The 18,263-nt window shown below is 36.0% G+C and overlaps 1 protein-coding gene across 2 annotated transcripts in view; it reads right to left on the bottom strand.

Moving 5' to 3' along the window:
* The window catches only part of frmpd3 (FERM and PDZ domain containing 3), a 131,460-nt gene extending 116,000 nt beyond the window's left edge, over positions 1-15,460 (bottom strand). For both annotated transcript variants that reach the window (XM_034305796.2, XM_053235653.1), the window contains exon 1: positions 15,059-15,460. The gene's annotated coding sequence lies outside the window, so the exon portion shown is untranslated. The remainder of the gene's footprint in view (positions 1-15,058) is intronic.
* Between the last annotated feature and the right edge of the window lie 2,803 nt (positions 15,461-18,263).

The raw sequence follows: 18,263 nt of genomic DNA, 5'->3' as shown, positions 1-18,263 counted from the left end.
AACCACCACAATTTTTTTTATGTAAATGGTTATGGAATACTAATGCAATTTGGTCTAATTATCCTCAAACTATGCGCTTACACAATTACAACAGAAAGCAGTAGTTTCCAGCATGGTCTCACTTCAAAGTCATAACATTAGTTTGTATGAAAAATGATGATCTGTAAAGTTAAGGTTAGATGGTGGAATAATTTTCCCTTTTTTACAACCTAATTTGTTTATAAATGCATGAAATACTGTATAATATCAAAGTACCAATGATAATTTGTGGTCAAATCAAGGGTGGGTTAAAATAACGGAGGTGAGCATAAGAAGAAGATCTTTTGTAAGTGCATAGTGTTGTCTTTACCTTTCTAAAACCTGCTGTGACATGCTGCACTGTTAATCACTCCATTGCATTACCAAGTAAAAACATGCATTTCCATTGTGTCATTAAAGCTGGGAAATGGACAGAGGACCATTTTATTTGAGTCAGTATCAGGTGTGGGTTATTATTTACCAAATTAATTTTTCAATAAAATATACTGTTTAACCAAATAATAATAATAATAATAATAATAATAATAGCATAATATACTGTATATTCAGGATACTGTACTATAAAAGGGCAACTAAGGTGGCATGGCAGTTGCTGGAGTTATAATAATAATAATAATAATAATAATAATAATAATAATAATATCCATTAGATTCTGCTGAGATATATAGTATTAGTCTCAGTTATAGATAATGTATGAATAATAGGATGAGTAGTACCACTAGTATAATCCTGTTTGTATCAGTTACGTTGGATAAATGATGAAATAAGACTAGCCCCTGGTCCCAGTGCTTTTGTAATATTGTGCATGCAGATAATTACATTTGCTCATGTTAGTGATCTGATGCTGTATCTCATATGGACAAAATGTATTACCGTGACCTGCAAGCATAAAGCATATGTAAGTTATTAGCCTAATTGCTGTACTTAGCTAAATGAAGGGAGCTGAGGACATGGTGCCCGCTGGCTCCATAGTGGAATTGGCTAAAGCTCTGCTGCCTTTAATGAAGTCACAAGAAGTATCAAATTTTATAGCTTAGTGCACTCAAATGTTTCTCTCTACTATCTACTACTAAATGTTTCCTACTACCTTTTAGTTTTCATACTTTGTTAACAAAGTTAAAACTATTTGTTAACTGAACAGTCTCAGTGTACACTTTGCATATTGCTGTATTTAAATACTACACACATCTATGAATACTACACTTTAAACTATTTTACAATTTTATTCATATAAAATGCATTATCATCCTTGTTTGCCATTGTTCCTACAGATTTTTCATGCAAATGAGCAGGCTCATGAACATGTAATCATAACTACTTACCAGTGGTTCAAAATAATGTATACCATGTATACCATAAAATGTACTAAATACAAATAGAATGCACTATGCATTAATCAGGGTCAAATCAGAAAAATTCTACACACCCCTGTTAAAATGGCAGGCTTTTGTCATTTAAAAAATTAAACCAAGATAAATCATGTCAGAAAAATTAAGTGAAAAACAATCAGAAACATTTTAGGGAAAAAATAGTAAAAATAAAAAACTTACAACGACCTGGTTGCATAAGTATGCACACCCTTTTATAATTGGGGATGTGGCTGTGTTCAGAATGAACCAATCACATTCAATCTCATGTTCAAAAGTAATTATCATACAGCTGTCATCAATGAAATTATTCTGATTAAGCCCAAATAAAGACCAGATGTTCTTTTTCGAAAGGAATCGTTCAGGAGAGAGGTACAAACAAATTTCCAAAACATACCATGAAACAAAATTTATAAAAGGACAAGACAAAACCCAACAGGGAGGCTGCCAAGTGACCTATGGCAATATTAAAGGAGCTGCAGAATTATCTGACAAGTACAGATTACTCTCTACATGTGGCAATAATCTCTCATATTCTTCACTTCTGGGCTATGGGGTAGGGTGGTAAGATGGAAGCCCTTTCTCACAAAAAAAAAACATCCAAGCTCAACTAAATCACCCCAAACTATGTGGCAAAATGTGTTATGGTTTGATGATACCATTTCCAAAAGGTATAATAATTCCATAATTCCAAAAGGTATGTTCGGTGCAAAAAAAAGCACATCGCTAAAAGAACACCATACCCATGGTGAAGCATGGTGGTGGAGGCATCATGCTTTAGGGCTGCTTTTCTTCAGCTAGAACGGGGGTTTTTATCAAGGTGGAGGGAATAATGAATACCTACAAATTCCAGTCAATTTTAGTGCAAAACATTCAGGTGTCTGCTAGTAAGCTGAAGATTAGCATGAAAGTGATCACTTTTAGCATGACAATGACCCAACACATACATCCAAATCAACAAAGGAATGGCTTCACCAAAAGAAGATCAATGTTTTTGAATGGTCTAGCCAGAACCCAGACCTGAATCCAACTAAAAATCTGTGGGGTGACCTGAAGCAGGCTGTGCACAGGAGATGCCCTTACAATTTGATGGATCTAAAATGTTCTTGCAAGAAAAAGTGAGAAAATATTGCCAAGTCAAGATGTGCCACACTGATGGATTCTTAGTCAAAAAGACTGAGTGGTGTGATAAAATCAAAAGGTGCTTCAACAATGTATTAGTTTGGGGTGTGCAAACTTATGCAACCAGGTTATTGTAAGTTTTTTATTTTTCCCTAAAATGTTTCTGATTGTTTTTTACTTACTTTTTACACGTTGTGATTTCACATTGAGGGTGGAAATAGTTCTGACATGATTTATATTGTTTTAATTTTTTACGTCACAAAAACCTGCCATTTTAACAGGGATGTGTAGAATTTTTATATCCACTATATATAACAAGCATGCGCAAATTCTACTAATGAAGGAGTTTCATTATTCATCAGTTTCATCTTTGTATGATCAAACCATAGTTGGAGATTATGCAAATTTAAGTAACATTTGAGTAATATCATATAATATAATGCTTTATATAATTATATGCTATGATGTATGTATAATATTTGAAAAATGCTTAAATGTTGGGGAAAAAAAAGTAATTATAGCAAGTATCGCAGTATAAGCAGGGCTAGTATGAATGGGCTAAAGCTCATCCTCTTTTTCAAGCAAAATGATGTCAATATAAGGTTTACTTTTTGGGATCTATATAGGCTTATTTACTGATGTCAAATGCATTAATGCTGAATATCGTGGAATTTTGTGGAACCAAGAACCACAGCACCACCACAGCAGAAAAATACACATGGTATGCAGTAGTTCAGCTGGGGCTGATTTCTTTCTAGCCCAATAAGGCACATGTGGAATATTATAGTGGGTGTAATGAACTTGAACAAGATGAAATACTTACTCCATTTTTCAAATCCATTTTTCAAAATGTCTTTGAAGGAGAGACTAGAAGTAAATAGACTAAGCACACAGTGTCTAGAATATAAATTACAAGAAAGGATAAATGACCATCCTTGCTATCCAAAAAAGACACTGTATGAGCACTGCACAACTAAAATATTAAGAGCATGAATGAAGCATGAATCTGCACTCACCATCCACTTTATTAGGAACACCTGCACATTCATGCAGTTATCTAATCAGCCAATCATGTGGCAGCAGCGCAATGCATAAAATCATGCAGATACAGGTCAAGAGTTTCAGTTAATGTTCACATCAAAGATCAGAATGAAGAAAAAGTGTGATCTCTGAGACTGTAACCGTGGCTTGTTTGTTGGTGCCAGATGGGCTGGTTTTAGTACTTCAGAAACTGCTTTTACACACAACAGTCTCTAGAGTTTACACAGAATGGTGCGAAACACAAAAACCATCCTGCGAGTGGAGTGTTTGCAGGCTGAAACACTTGGTTCATGAAAGAGATCAGAGGAGAATGACCAGACTGGTTTGAGCTGACAGGAAGTCTGTAGTAACTCAAATAAGCACTCTTTACAACTGTGGTAAGCAGAAAAGCATCTCAGAATGCACAACACATCAAAACCTGAGGTGGATGAGCTACAACAGCAGAAGACCACATCAGATTCCGCACCTATCAGCCAAGAACAAGAATCGGAGGCTATCATGGGCACAGACTCACGCAAACTGGACAGTTGAAGACTGGAAAAAGACCCTGTGATTTTTCTTCTAATCTTCAACCGTCCGCTTACCATGAATGGCTATGGTAAGTGTGACCAATTTAGCTTTTGAAATGAAGTCTAACAAAATCATTAGTGAGAAGTCCTACAAAATTTTCAGCAGATCACGGTTGCAGTACTGAAAGTTACTCTGAAATTTCTGAGATTATATTGCTGTAACTCATTATGCATTTGGACTGTATTGTATATAGTATATTATGCAGTGTAATTTGTAATGTACTTCCTCAGGTTTTTCTGGCATCAACAAACTCAAATACTAAAAATGGATGATGGAGTGTATATGGTAAGAGCTACCACTCAGAATCAGGACGTAAAGAGGGAAATCCATTACATTCTGCTAAAATTTTAATCAGTTAGGTCTATACATTTTGCCACAACTTTTCCTTTTTATCTTTTGGCAATTAAAGATTTAGCAGGTGTAGTTTAGTATGTTGAGTATGTTTAGGAAGGTTGGCCTTGAGTAGCTCACTAAGCCACTTTTTCCTCTGTTATTTAATGTTAGTCTGTATTTTGGTCTGTTGTTATTTTGGGAACAGAACCCCATGACATTGAAACTAATGATTCATTTTGAACCCTGTCTGTCATGCAGCATGCATTACATATGGTCTCACATGCATATTTATGCATGATTAGTGCTTAACAACGCTTTAAATTAGTCAAAGCAGTTTGTGTTTAGATTATTAATTTAGCTCTACGATGATAATCCATACAAACACGCCAACTGTGCATGAAAATGTGCGGAGGTGAGTCATTGTGCCTCAGGAGCTTCACTCTGAACAGTCATACAGCGAGAGTGGAGACTGAGGTGCTATAGTTAATAGTTTATTTAGCTTTATGGAATCCATTTGCCATTTGTGTAGCACCATTTCCACATTAGTAAGTAAGTACCTAACAGGACTTGAGTGAGCTCTTGACACTGACTTGTGTCTTGTGATCTGTGATGTTGGTAGCCAGTTCCTTAGGTTCTGGTAAAAGCTGACTCTAAAAGAAACCTTTATTTATTAGATCCTCAAGTTTCCCTCAAGTGAGTTTGAGTGCAAGTTTAAGTGCTTCAGCATGGTTACCGCTCTGTTTCTCTCAGCTTCTCAAGCTCACACAGTCCCCCCTGAATGGCAGCAAACCACAGAGAATAATGCGAGACCATATTAAGCACATATCATACTGAGAACTATTATTGTAATAATGAATAGCTCTGGGGTGTAACAAATGTGTCATGTAATCTCTTTCACCCATCTTTAGCTAATAATTATCACAGTTTTGAAGTCCTAGTCTACCTCAAATCATAGATTTCTTCTTGTACTACGCCACTGGATTTATAATATCAACTCTGCATGACTTCAAATTCATTATGAATAAGAGAAACTTTGTTGGCTTTCAGATAAATGAATCATCTCTAAAAATTCCCTTTGTATTCGTGAGACCATTGCCCCTATTTGCGAGATCATAGTGCAATTTCAATTACAAGACATAATATTCCGATATATATATACATATATATATATGCAATATCTAATCAATTCAGCTTCTCTCATTATCTTTAAAACCTGAGTATGTGCAATACAGTACATTTTGATACTGATGATGATAGGCTTAGATTTCCGTTATATATTTCATATCAAGAAAAAAACAAAACAAAAAATGGCTGAAATGGCATTTTGCAAATAAGTAAGTAAGTAAATAAATAAATAAAACATTTTCTGTCTTCTGGGTCATAGATTTTACATTGATATTTTAGTGGTATTGAGTGGTATTGGTGTGGATACATAGCATCAATAGATAGAGGAAATAAAGATGCCATATTAGCTACTGTTGCTAATTTACTTTCATACATCAACACTGCTGCCACATTAGCAAGGGCCAGAGTTGCTTGTAAGCAAGAGCGTGGGAAGTAGGGTGAGGCCACTGCAGCACCACCAACATCCAAGATTCTCTTAACTGCACCTGTACCTCATAAGCCAATACAAGTCACTGTAACTCGTTTTAGGTTCAACCAGTTAAATTAATTTTGTTATAAACATCATACATTTCTTCATATTGCTGGTGATGTAAAAGTAACTATAATAAATATATCTGGAAATATACCTCTGTCTGGAAACTCAGGTAAAGCAGTGGGATGTGGGCTAATATAAATGTAAAGTGGGACAGAAATTATACTAAACCAAACTGCCAGGCTTGAATCTTGTTTTAAATCTAATGAAAATCTACATTAAATCTACTACTTAAATCTATAAAACATTTACATTAAAAACTATAATATCCTAATAATATTATATCAGGCTAGCGATTCCAAGAGTGTTTTTAATTCATTTAACATGAATCAGCAATAAAATGATTAGATAAAATGATTCTTATATACAAATGCGTGGACACTCAGAATTCAATTCAATATGGAAAGTCACCTGCACCAAGACAGCAGCACTGTAGACGTGTGAATTTTATTTCATGTTACGTTTCTTAGTCATACATTACATAGACCCAGTGCACACTAAATCTGTCACACTTATAAACATGACCTCATCCATCCTGCGGTGCCTTGTGTTTATTTATTTTTCATGTCTGTGTATGAGCAAAGCATTAACTCTGTAGAAATTCATGCAAATCATACACTCTACAGCATTATGTACTTCTATTTAAACTTCTATTTTCTGCAGTTTAAATCAATAATGCAGATTATTCCACTGACTGACTTAGATATGGGAGCAAAAGATATTTCATAGTTAGCTGACCTTTATGCCTTTTTTTCTGCTCAAGAACATACAATTTAGCTATCTAGAAATGTGTGGATGGCTGATTTAAATAAAATAAATGCATTTTCTCTTCTCATGCAACTTTATAGGTGTTCACTCGTGTGAGCTGCTAGCATATAGCGCTCATTTTTATGTAGGCAATAAATCTGACGAGCCTGCTATTGGTTTATTATACTATATTCAGCTGAGTTGTTAGTTGTTATTTGATAAAATAATTTAGTTGTATATTACTAGTAGAAGGGTGGTCTCCAGAGTGGTGCAACAGAAAAGCGTTCACACTATCCACAGGGGATTGCAAGTTCAAATTCCGACAATTCCACAGCCATGGCTGGGAGTGTAGAGAGCAAAATTGGGCATACTCTATGTCCCCTGTCAATTGCAGCGACATAGTCAATGTGTCTGTGAAAATCATATATGCAGAAGAGGGCAGGTAGGGTGTTACACTGCCCTGTGAAGCAGCATGAGCAGCAGTTCAAAAAGATGCGTTTGGCTGGCTTCACATGTCTCTGAGTATGCACTGTGTTAGACATCACTCTCCCTGGTTGGTAGTTCTTGTATGGTGGGGGAATTGGCAGGTGACTAAATTGGGCCGAAAATGGGAAAAATCAAGTAAAGTAGCCTATTTATGTCAAAGTTATGTCAATGTGGGGTGAAAAAATGGTTGAAAGGGAAAAAATGAACTTTTATGCCATGCCATTTTAGCTAAATGGTGGTTTTAAGCATAATTTTGAACAAAATTAGATTTAAAAATACCACTGCTCTAGTCGATTTAAATGTCACATCCCTGATGCGTCACTCCACCCATATCAGCATATACTCCATCATTTCAGACCAAGAAAGTAGCAACTGAGTGCCAACAGAAAAAAATGTCATCTTACTAAAATAGCTATCCCATCGGCATCATACAGTCAGTAATAAAGGTACCAAAATGTGCTTTTCCTTGTCATTGAGGTGGTACCATCAAGGGCACATCTTTTGCACCTGTAGTATGTATCTTTCACCTTTGAAAATAATTTAAGGCACAAAGCTGGACCTGAAGGACCACTGATGTACATTTTATGGCATTATTCTAACAGCTAATTAAAGGTACACCACATGCACCATCCCAGTAAAAGATACACACTAAAGATACAAAAGATGTACGCTCGATGGTACCAACCCAGAGACAAATGAAAAAAGTACTGTTTGTTACGGTTATTGCTGAGAACACACAAGCTAACTCCACTTGCACAGGCACAAAAATAGAGCCTTATATTGCCTATATACAGTTCATAATATACCACTTCAAGTAAAAGTGCTTAATTTAAATAGGAACTCAATTAACACAAGCAGGTGTAAATATTTACATAGAATTTATACATGTTGTATTCATACCACAACATAAGTAATCCCGAAGAGGAGACAAGCCTCTTGACAGAGTTAAGGATCTGATAGATAGTGAAAAGAGTGTATGAAAGTATGGATTAGACTGAGTAAGTGGCTAAGCTGCATTAAACAAGAGAAGGGAACATGCCATGTGTCGTGAGTGACTGCTCTTTGCCTATGGTGAGAGCTTCTAGTGTTTCAGTTCTGAGTAGGTGGACTCTCATCGTTGGCTTTATCTAGGAGCACCATATCTGTCTTTTCATCTATCCTGTTATGAGTTACGAAGCGTTTCCATGGGAACTAAATGGAAATCTTTCTAAAAAAGAGAAGTGTGATATGGTCAAGGCTGTGGATGGTTCATAACAAGATGAAAGCCAGAGGGATTGATGAGTCCACCGTAAGCTGCAGCACTGCAACGGCAGCTCCATGTGATTAAAATCAGCATGGCAACATAACAAACATGAATTTTAATTAGGGATAGTCACGATTAGCTGACCATTTGGGTACCCATTATCTAACCACCTATTTGATTAGGATAATAGTATTCAAATTTGTTATTATTATTTTTGGTTTGACACTAAATAAATAAATAAATAAATAAAAACAGGCATATACATGTCGTTTATTTTCTGTTACAATGCAAACTGATGATATGGGTGAACTATTAAAGCACACCCAAATAAAGCTAAGTGTGTCAATACTTACATTGTTTTATTGAAAATGGAGAGACTGTTGAGTGCAGATTTTGTCAGATGACGTTACAGTACAACAAAAATAAAATATTTTACTACTAGGCTGTATTTGTGTCTGCCACATGAATGTCAAATGGCTTTTTACTGTACATTGTGCAGTACGTAGGCTCTAAAACATTATTTTTATACCTTATGTAGTTACCACTGGAGATATACATGCATCATGAGAAGTTAATACAGAAAATGTGTTGGTATTCAGACCTCAAATGTAACTACAAACTTAAGCAAAGAGAGTTATGCATGCGGGGTTGAGTTTGCTGAAAACAGAGGTGTGTCTCAATTTTGAATATGGGTAACTTTCCCTGTGTAAATATTGATGTAATTATTTGACTTAAGTTGCTGAATATGGCCCATAGTGAATGAGTAGCCTTTTGGGATTTGGTCTGACTCTGTTAAAATTGCTTAAAATTGGGGTCAGCTATTTTCACATTAGGACAGTTAATATCAAAAAAAAAAAAAAAAAAAAAAAAAAAAAGAAAATCAAAATAATGAGGTATTCTAGTTTAAGCATGACTTTTGGGGGCATGGTTTTAGAGGGAAAGGGCTGTATTTGTTTGTATTGAGTTTCAAAAGAACTTCCACCAAAATCAATTAATCAATCAGATTCCTGCATGGAGATAAGATGGCGAATTTTAAAAGATAAATTTTTATAAAATGTATATAAAATGCAGTTAAATATCACTATAACACTTCTTGGTACTTAAAAAAAATAGTAATCTGAAACATGATGAGGATGTCACCTCATGATGATCACAGCTTAATTTGTGCATCATATTATGCAAACATATAGTGTGTCGCTAATGCTAATTTATTCTTTCTGTGGTAATATAAAATGATCATTAAGGATCATTAAATTTCAAAATATATACAAATTACATTCATTTATTCAGCCTACATTTTGACAGACATGTCATGTTTTTGTTATTAAATATCTAATTTTTATGTGTCAATGATGACCCATTGTTTTATGTGTTCAAGTACTCAAGTACAAAATTTCTGGAAATGCCACTAACTTTAATTTGAGTTGTGAGAAAATACAACTTTTGGCTTTGCCTCGTTCATATTTTTCTATGTTATTCCACTAACCACTAATGCCTTGATCAATAGCTCAATTAATCAATTTCTAATCAGTTTCTGGCAGTATTGAAAAATCTAGTCAATGTTTATTGTTCTTCTACCCATATACACATAGACAGTAGGTTAAAATATTGTACCTCCTGGACCGTAAACCAACATAAGCCAATACATTGGAACTAGTTTACTATGCATAGGATTCATGCTATATGTTGCATCATCATTAACCAGGAAAACAAATCCCTTTACCAAATACCATTAAAGTAAAATATGCAACAATCTGCTAAAATAATTTCAAGCTAGGTAAACCATTTCTGTACATAAGCAGCAGATATGTTGTGGCATGGAACAGAGGAGTGAGGCATGGCAGTGGCTAAACACAAGACTGAAGTGCCTCACATTGAATAATGTACTTGCTTACTTTGTTTAAATGTCCTTCACCATAATTATTGTAGTTAGTAAGTTTTAGCTTGTGTGGGTGTGTTTTGGAAATGGGGTTTTATATGGCACTGCAGTGCTGTTTACCTGTGCCAACTGCTTCCAGTGCATCTGCCAGACAATCAACAGAAGCACAATGATATTGTGCTGTGTAAAAATCGCATTGTTGATACGACTGTCGCTTTGTAGCTTACTAAAATGCTTTGAAAGTTTTCATGCCAGTGTGCAGAATGTGAAACATGATTAATGTTTCATTTTGTCTGATTATGGTACTGTATTGATTCTGTGCATTTGTAGTACAGGAACATGTATGAGTACAGATGTAGACCCTATTATGTCCACTTATTTTCTCTAGGATTTGACATTAACGTTTGACAATTATTAAGCGCCAATATAACATACTTCTTATACGTTATTTTGAATGTCTTTTTGTCTTTACATTGCAATTGCAATTTTATGTCTGGCATCGCTAGTGATCAGAGCACATTTACATTTTCACATAGGTGTGACATACTATGTTAAATTTATTTAGATTTGATACTGTAGTTATGGAATGGTAGAATGGTAGCACAGAAAAACAATAAAAACAAGTAAATATCCTGATGCAAAAATATTTTTTCCCTTGTTATCTGTAGGCAACATTGGGTCAGTGATCCACTCAGTCAGTCATAACTGAATTCATAAACGACTCATTAACCACATGATTTACTGGTGATGTTAGGTGTGAATACAACAAAAACCTAAAAGAAATTAAAATGAGCATTTAGTAACCTCTTAGCTTTCAGTGTTTAACACTTGTCAAACATAATTTTCACTGTAACTATCTCAGGTGGTTTTTAACCACACATGTATCTACACTATATGGTCAAAAGTATGTGGACACCTGATCATCATATTCATATGTGCTTGATGAACATCCCAGATTTAGTCTCCCCTTTGCTGTTATAATAACCTTTACTCTTCAGGGATTTGTCCATTCAGCCACAAGAGCATTAGTGAGGTCAGGCACTAATGTCGGTTGAGGAGACCTGGCACATAGTTAGTGTTCCAGTTCATCCCAAAAGTATTCAGCAGGGTTGAGGTACAGGCCGCTTGAGTTCTTCCACTCCAACCTTGGCAAAAACCATGTATTGACAACCTCGTTGTGTACAGGGGCATTTTTAAAACTGGAACAGGTTTGAGCCCATTAGTTCCAGTGACTAAACATCATAATGCTACAGCATACAAATATATTCTAAGACTATATGGGGAAGACCCACATATGGGTGTGATTTTCAGGTGTCCACAAACTTTTGGCCATATAGTGTAGTTACTACTATAAATCCAGCTAGCAATTTATAGATTTATAGCTGTATGCATATAAGTCCTTGTTATGCACCCTTTAATTAACTCTCCTTTATTATTAATTCTCATTTTAAGTGACATCTCACTTGTAAATACACTACTTCTTGTTTCCACTACAACAGAAGCAAAAGACCAGTGAGGTTGATATAGCTTGAGCTATTATAGAGCTAATAACAAGGACCCAATTGATTATGTTTTGCTAGCTAGCTTTATGACTAACTGGATACCTACTATGGTTGAAGAACACCTGTGCTCTGTATGCATACCAATACAGGAAAAACATGTGGCTTCATCTTGACATACTGTATATTGTATACAGTTTAATAGCCAGTATTTTATAAACCATTCATGAATGTCAACTTACAACTTATAAATAATGACTTAGGGTTATTATTGTTGTATTGTTATTTATTATTAAGCTAATTTAGGTCTAAAAATATCTAACCCAAGACACAGAAATCATGTGCTTCTTGAACAATGCTAATGTTTTCACACTCGTTACTCTGACTCCTTTGGCACGACATGCTAAAAAGATGGAGTCATGATGATATTTTTAGCCTAGCTTCTGACCTCCCTCAGGCCATGTAGTGCCCAATCAGCATGCTGTATTTGTCCAGACTGATAACTATCTCGCTCAGGCCAAATCCCTGGAATGAGCAGAAACAGCATCACGATCGACTGCCAACCACATTATGTCTTCTCATGTACAGTAGCCTGGCTATGTTTAAGGATTGACAACTATCCAGAAACCCTTAGGTGTGTATTCATCTCAGTAATGGATTTCCTACTGAGGGCATCACCGAGGGCTTCAGCAACCACATGCCCCCTTCCAAGCAGGTAAAATGGATGAACCCTGGTCTATACTGGAGTGATGTATGATCTGGCCAACAAGGGTGAACAGCTAAGCTCTTACAAAGGCACATTCACTTCTGAATAAACACCTCTGCACAATTTCAGTCTCCAAAAAAGCAATGTGGTGCTGACTTTTGCTACCATAGTCATCCACTTTGGAGGATTGTGTGGATAACTTGCATTGGTTGAAATTGGAGGATGAGCCTGGAGATGCTGCCTGTGTATCCATTTAAATGTTCTCATATAGTATGTAATGGGCAAAAATATATGCATTCACAGAATATTTAATCTAATTTAATACCCACCTAGGTGGTCTTTTCCACCCATACACAACTGTCCTCTTTACCAAGTACTTTAATCAATAATATGTATGGGGTACAGCTGGATTCCCATAATTTCAACCAGCAGTACCTGACAAAAAAAAAACAAAAACTACCATTTGTTTCCATGCTGTGTAATTTGCATATGATCTCAAAAGATCTCACATCTCAACATCAGTTGACTTAAACAACAGCTTTTCATTCATATCAATACAGGAAAAAATGTGAATTTATCTCGACATAGGTTGTACAGAGGTTATTAGCCAAAATTTTATAAATCATTAATGTATCATGACTTAAACAACTTATAACTAATAACTCATTGTTATTATTGTTGTATTGTTATTTATTATTAAGCTATTATATCTTATACATTAATACAGTAAGCAAATTCATAAATGTTAAATATATATATATATATATATATATATATATATATATTTGAATACACTCCATCACACATGCTATTTACTGCTAGCGACCAAGTTTATTATTCACGTAGAAAATTGAAGCTAATGCTAGCTTGTTTTTCAGCCGAGTAAGAAACAGACAAAAGTTGCCAGTTGCTACCAGTTAGATTATATAGATTTAATAATAATAATAATAATAATAATAATAATAATAATATCATCTTGCATACTTCCATTTTGGGATTACTACTAGCCCTGGAAAGTATATTTAATATGACAAAAGCCCCAAAACAACAACACCAATTAAGTGTTCGGAATGGGTTGCACTGCTTTGAAAGATCAGCAAGATATGCTGGAGCTCGTACATCTTTCAGTGTAACAGCAATTGTCAGTACGGAACTAATTTGGAACCAGTGTAGATTCAATAAGACTGAGGTAATATGCAATTACTAAAGCTGGCATTTTTGCTGAAACTTACTGAAAGAGAAAGCAGGGCAAGCAGCTATCTTGCAATAGCCAAATCAAAAGGTTATAAAGCATGCGTTAGTTTTTCAGCATCATGTTGGGTTAGCATGTCTTACTGCGGCTGTGTTTCTTAACTGCTAATATGCAGTCTTAGAGATGTTACTTATATCTGAGTTAAATGCTAGATGAGCATCAACGGTTACAGTCTTTACAAGGTCTTTTAGTGTACAAGCTTTTTGCTTTACTTAATAGTCATTGAGCCGTAGGATGAAATCAGTAAGGCAGATGAAAAGATGAAATTAGTAAGCAGGTAGATTTACTACCTAAAATGATGCATGTTTTAAACTTATGTGACTAATAAACTTATAAACTAACACAATATGTGAGGTAGTCGGCTATTACCATTACCGGTTTTGATAGTGGGACACTAGCTACCATCCAAATGGCCTATGTGTTTATTCACAGTCAAACAGTTACACAGCACTGCATTGAATTCCAATAAAAGGGTATTACTGTGGTAGAGGATTTATTGTATGTGAATATGGGGTCCACAATGGAATTTATCTTTACAATTTAGCTAAGGCTTCAGGAATGCTAAGAGATTGGATACTGTCTGTGTCAGTCTCCAATATTTTTATTTTCCTCTCTAATAAACCTGTAGATGGGAGCTGCATTTCTACCTGCTTCCAACTTAAAATCCCCCAACCTTCTCTGGAACTCTTTATTCATTTCAGATTCTAGTCACATCAGTGACAGGAAGGACAACACAAAGACTGAATCCCTGCACAGAGATAGAGAAGATAATTGTGTAGTTTTATAGGTGCAGTTTACTAACAAGCTATGCTGGTAGCCTTAATCATTAATTTGATTAAGAGCGAGTATGAGTTCTGTCTCTGCAATATGCTTACTGATCTCCTGCCTGTCTGGGCACCCTTGCAGAATGCATAACAAATATCTGTCCAAATGTGTCAAAATATATTTAGCTGAATACATTTGTCTTTATAATTAGATTTAACTTGTCACATCACTACAGAAACAAACTGGTACCATCATTTGGCTGAAATCCAAACATTTAAAAAGACAAGGCACTTTTTTTTAGCATTTAAGAGGTTAAAGCAGCTGAACCAGCAGGCAGCACTGAAGTCTTACCTTTTTCTGTGCTCCTGTATCCATCAGCCAGTGAGAGCCAAGGCAATCATGCTCTTTGGGAAGCCAGTTAGCAGTTTAGCAGCAAGGCAGGCATATGTGTGTGTGTGTGTGTGTTTGTGTGTGTGTGGGGGGGGATCACAGACGGCTCCTAGTGAGCAGTCCACAGTGGGTTTCCAGTGCGCTTCTGTTCACCCGAGTCATTCCAGCTCGCCTCAGCGGACGCTACAGCTTACAGGTAGGACCTCCAACATCTCCGTCTGGAGCTTGCCAGTATGCACCTGTGCTCATCCGCTGGATTCAACTTTCCCTCTTTTTCCTCTTCTCTCTTTTCCCTTTCCCCCTTTTTCCGGTGCTTGCATACGTTTCCCTCCGTTCTTCAGGAAGACCCAGCGAGTGTGGTTGTGATGCAGAGACGGAGAGAGAGAAAGTGCAAGGGGAGGGGGTTAGAGGGAGGTAGAGAGGGGTGGAGGGAGGGAGGGAGGGAGGGATGGACAGCAGGAGGGAGGGAGGAAAAGGGAGAAGGAATGCTTCTTCTATCGGCATCAATCAGAGAAGAAGTGAAGTGAAGGGGAGGGTTGGTGGAGAGACTGAGCGTCACATGAAGAGCAGGATAGATGTGTGTGTCTCAGTGCATGTCTTTCAGTGTGTATATGGATATCTATGGATATGGATATATGTGGTGGATTTATTGGAGTATGGGGTCTGTCCTTGCACATTATTCACACACATAGACAGAGGACAATCAGTCACAGATTACAAAGTAATCTCCACTGAATTCTGGGAATGCTTGCATTTTTTAAACAACTATATGGAGAACATGGAGCCTTTAAAATTCAAATAACTAACACTGCATGTTCAATCAAATGACAAAGCAATAAACATACCAAGCGCTAGTTCCAGCATATGCATATCAAGCAATGACTTCTCTCCGTCTATAGGATAATGGCATCCATGCTCTGCAAAGCAATCTACTATCATCTAATTGCCTCAATCCAAAACTTAATAACAGGATACGTGAGAGTACCAGAGAGATATAAACAGAGAAATATAGCGAGAACAAGAGAGAGATGGAGACTGAGCCAAATCCAGGCACACGGCTTATGTCGCTCAGGCTGATGAAGGACTGGGGATATTTACTGAGAGCAAGGGGCAGCATACTAAACAGGTCCCTCGACTCTATGAGTGAACGAAATGAAACCACTGTCCTGTCAATCCAATAATATGCTTTCTCTTACTTGGATGAATTGTTGCTAGGGTGAATTTTCCTGGAAAGTCTAGTTTATAGGTTGACTGAATGTGATGTTATTTTGTGTTTACAAAAGAACCTGGGGTCTTGTCCTTTTGAATCCTGCATGTCAGACATGAAGCCTTTTCCCTTTTGACAAGTGTCGGTGCTTGTGCTGTAATGTATTCCTTCTCATGAAATGAAGCCTAAGGAACAGTAAGAATTGTGGAATTTGATCCCTCACTGCAGCAGGTTCATTGATTGATTGACTGATTCATTCATTTGTTCAGGCAGTTTAGCATAGTCAATCCATCTTCCAGCATGTTTTTGGAAGGTGGGAGAAAACTAAAGAACCAGGTGGAAACCCACATGGAGCATGCATGCATATCTATTAGCAGAACAAAGCCAACTTAAAGCAGAAAGTGATATTCAAGCTGGAAAGTTCAATGTTGTTTGTTTTGAACAAAGTTTCATGTTATGTTACTGACTGACTACTGGTCCAAGTGCACAAGCTCAAATAAAAATGTCACATGCACTCTTACCCTGGGTCTGCTGTGATCTCTAAGCAGTGTATTGCTGAGATTGCTACACTCACGCTATTAATCAGTCTGATTAAACTCTGGGGGATCATTGCATAATAAATACTGGTACAAATACATTTACAGCTAGAAGCCAAGAAAAGAGCAGAAAAATGAACAGGAAGGTGGCCATTTAAAGAATGTCTGAGTACTTAAGCATATGAGAGTTATTAAATGGCAATCCTGATGTCTGCTATTACATAATAAATGTTGAAGCTGTTATGGTTGATTTTTAAAGAAAATAGCTTTTGCTAGAATAACATCCTTATAGCTTGTCACTCTAAGGAAATGTTTCTCTGACAGTCCTGGGCTCTGGAATAATCAGCAACTAAAATTCCACCATTGCCCAACCGTATTATCCCATGAGGAAACATGTCTATAAGGAAGTGTACAGTATATAAACTGTGTGTGTGTGTGTGTGTGTGTGTGTGTGTATATATATATATATATACATACATACAGTGTACAGTATACAAACTGTGTGTGTGTGTGTGTGTGTGTGTATATATATATATATATATATATATATATATATATATATATACACACACACACACACACACACACACACACACACACAGTTTGTATACTGTACACTGTATGTATATATATATATATATATATATATATATATAAATTGTGTTTATTTATTTATTAGACAAACTACTTGTAAAAGCCATTTTATTTAGTAAAGATATGTAACAGTATCTTTACTTCACTGCTTTCTAACACAAGCAGTACTGCGAGCTGGCTACTGTGCTTTTTAAAGGGAAGTTGTTTACCATATATGGCAATTTAAGGGAATTATATTTACGCAAATAAACGTGGCCATGCACAAGCACATCAATTTAGAATGTGTGGGATTTATCAATGGCCATTGTGTACAGCTGTGCATATGCACGTGTGATAAATGTGAACTTCTCTCATTCCTGACAATAGCCAGTGGTGGGTATCTGATCTGTAAGTTTCTGTATACAATCTTCTATATACAGAAGAGGGCAGTTAGAGGGAAACCTTTGCTCAGCCTAGACTGGTAGAAGTTGTATATTAAGGGAGAACTAGCTAGTGGGTGTGAACTGTCACAACTAAATTTGGGAGCAAATTGAGATAAAATAAGACTAAACAAAAAAAAACAGAAAACAAACATAACATGGTACATTTTCAAAATAGTCCTTTCACTTGTCTAATGTCCCTAGGAATCAGGAAATGTTTCCACAAACTAACATTTTCACTGTTTATCTGCTGCTGCTCAAACTGTTTTAACACATCATCACTGACTGGTGTAGGACAGCAAATTGCATTACTTTCTAGTTATCATTCCTATTAAAATTATTTATTTTAAATTATTATTTAAAGTGTTAGATTTGACACTTTTTGTAGACCTATATAATCATTTTATCAG

This window comes from Pangasianodon hypophthalmus, chromosome 7 (genome assembly GCF_027358585.1).
Source record: "Pangasianodon hypophthalmus isolate fPanHyp1 chromosome 7, fPanHyp1.pri, whole genome shotgun sequence".
Lineage (NCBI taxonomy): Eukaryota > Metazoa > Chordata > Actinopteri > Siluriformes > Pangasiidae > Pangasianodon > Pangasianodon hypophthalmus.
This window is presented reverse-complemented; position numbering and strand designations above follow the sequence as displayed.